Source organism: Mus pahari, chromosome 10 (genome assembly GCF_900095145.1).
Source record: "Mus pahari chromosome 10, PAHARI_EIJ_v1.1, whole genome shotgun sequence".
Taxonomy (NCBI): domain Eukaryota; kingdom Metazoa; phylum Chordata; class Mammalia; order Rodentia; family Muridae; genus Mus; species Mus pahari.
The window spans coordinates 65026552-65028953 of NC_034599.1; the positions used below are offsets into that span (position 1 = coordinate 65026552).

The 2402-nt window shown below is 45.8% G+C and overlaps 1 protein-coding gene across 2 annotated transcripts in view; it reads right to left on the reverse strand.

The window, feature by feature from the left end:
* Fam81a (family with sequence similarity 81 member A) overlaps positions 1 to 2402 on the reverse strand; it is a 52447-nt gene that overhangs the window by 11723 nt on the left and 38322 nt on the right. The gene's annotated exons all lie outside the window — the stretch shown is intronic.

The window sequence follows — 2402 nt, forward strand, 5'->3', positions numbered from 1 at the left end:
GGATTTCTGAGTTCGAGGCCAGCCTGGTCTACAAAGTGAGTTCCAGGACAGCCAGGGCTATACAGAGAAACCCCGTCTCTAAACCCCCTTAAAAAAAAAAAAAAAAAAAAGCCAGGTGTGGGGCTGGCAAGAAGGCTCTGTCGTTAGGAGCATTTACTGCCCTTGCAGAAGACTGGAGTTCAGTCTCCAGAATTCAGCCTAGCCTAGTTGGTAAGCTCAAGGATAGCAAGTGAGCCTGCTTTGTTTTAAAATGCCTGGTAAGATGGCTCAGAGGATAGAGGTACACGCATCCAGGCCTAGCAACCCAAGTTCAATCCCTGGATCCCACAAGGTGGCAGGAGAGAACCAACCCTCAATAACTGTTCTTTGACTTCCACACTGGCACCATGGTGCGTGCATGCTTGTGTACCTGAAAATGCACGTTTCACATACACACATACACACACACACACACACACACACACGTTTTGGACCAGCAGGATGGTTTGGTGGGTAAAGTAGGTGCTGTGCAAGTCTGAAGATCTAAGTTCAGTCTTTAGAACCCACATAGAGGAAGAGAGAACTGATTCCACACTGTTGTGTATACACACACACACACACACACACACACACACACGTGCACACACACACAGAGTTTAAAAAGAAAAAAGTGGATGGGCTGGAAAGATATCTCAGCAGGTAAGAGCACTGGTTGCTCTCTCAGAGGTCATGAGTTCAATTCCCAGCAACCACATGGTGGCTCGCAGTCATCTGTAATGGGATTCGATGACATCTTGTGGTGTGTCAGTGACAGTGTGCTCATATACATAAAATAAATAAATAAAAATCCTTTTTTAAAAAAGGTGGATGGCTCCAGAGAGTAACACCTGAGATTAACCTCTGGTACACACAACTAAAGAGAACAAGGGACAGAAAGGGGAGGGGAGTGGGGAGGGGAGTGGGTGGGGTTGGAGAGGGAAGTAGGCAGAGGATGGGGGAAAGAAAGGGAGAAGAAAGGAACTTAGGTGTCCCTACCCCCAAATGCTTTTCAAGTATGGTGCCAGGACAATCCAGTGAGGGGTGGGCTAGACTTTTGACTAATGATGTTGAAAAGAACTAAGCACGCAAAAGAATGAAGAACTCAGGACCCTCCCTCACACCATGTCTAAAAATCTTCAGCCTCCAGGCTGAAGAGAGACAGGGTTTATTCACAACACCCACATAAGGCTGTGCACAACTCCCTGTAACACCAACTCCGGGGGCCCAATCCATGGTCATTGCACACACATGTGCATACACACACATGGTGCACACACATATATGCAAGGAAAACACTCATACATGGAAAATAAAAATAAATAAATCTTTTAAAAATGTAAACATGCAAGACCTCATAAACGGATATCCTCAGCTGTATTTATGGTTTATAATTACATTTTATATATTATTTATAATTGTTATAATTTATAATAGATAAAAGTAGGAAGCGCATATCTGCTCACAGTGTGGTGTCTCTTAGCCACAGAAAGCAATGATGTGCTGACCGGCCACACGCAGATGAACCCTCAACACACGATGCTGAGTGTAGGAGGCTTTTCTTAAAGCTCGCCTGGGATGAGCCCATTTACAGGACACGCCCAGAGAGGCCGATCCACAGGGAGAGAAAGAGTTGTTGTGGTTGCTGTAGACAGGGATTGAGGGGAGATGGGGGGAGACAGCAAATGCCATGGGGTTTCTTTCTGAACTGTTCAAATGTCCTGTGATTAACTGTGAACAGTAAATACACTAAACCCCACGGAACTGTATGCTTCAAAGTTCTATTTCTAAACACCCCCCTCCTCTGTGTGTGTGTGTGTCTGTGTGTGTGTGTGTGCATCTCTCTCTCTCTCTCTCTCTCTCTCTCTCTCTGTGTGTGTGTGTGTGTGTGTGTGTGTGTGTGCAATGCCTGCTGCAGAGTTCCGAGGAGGCTGTCAGGTCCCCTGGAGCTGGAGTAACAGGCACTTGTGAGCCATGAGAGTCGACACGGATCCTGGGACGAAAACTCGGCTGCTTCGGAAGAGCAGCAAACACTCTGAAGTGCTAAGCTATCTCTCCAGGCCCCTCCTCTGTTGTTTGCTTACATGTGAATTACAGATCACGAACTCTTCTTCATAGTGAACAGAAGCGAGATAGTGGGAAAGAGGGAGGGGTGGGGAAGGCTCCAGTATTACCATTCTCTAATTACCAACTCCCAGGCATCCGGGTATTTTCCCTCTGACCCTCTGCCACCAGGCACACCCACACCCTCTCGGAGACAAAAAAGAGGAAGTGGTCACTGAGTCTTAGGAAAATGCAGAGGAACTGAGAAGCTAACATGAGCTTTGCTTCTGGAAGATTATATATATATATATATATATATATATATATATATATATATATATATA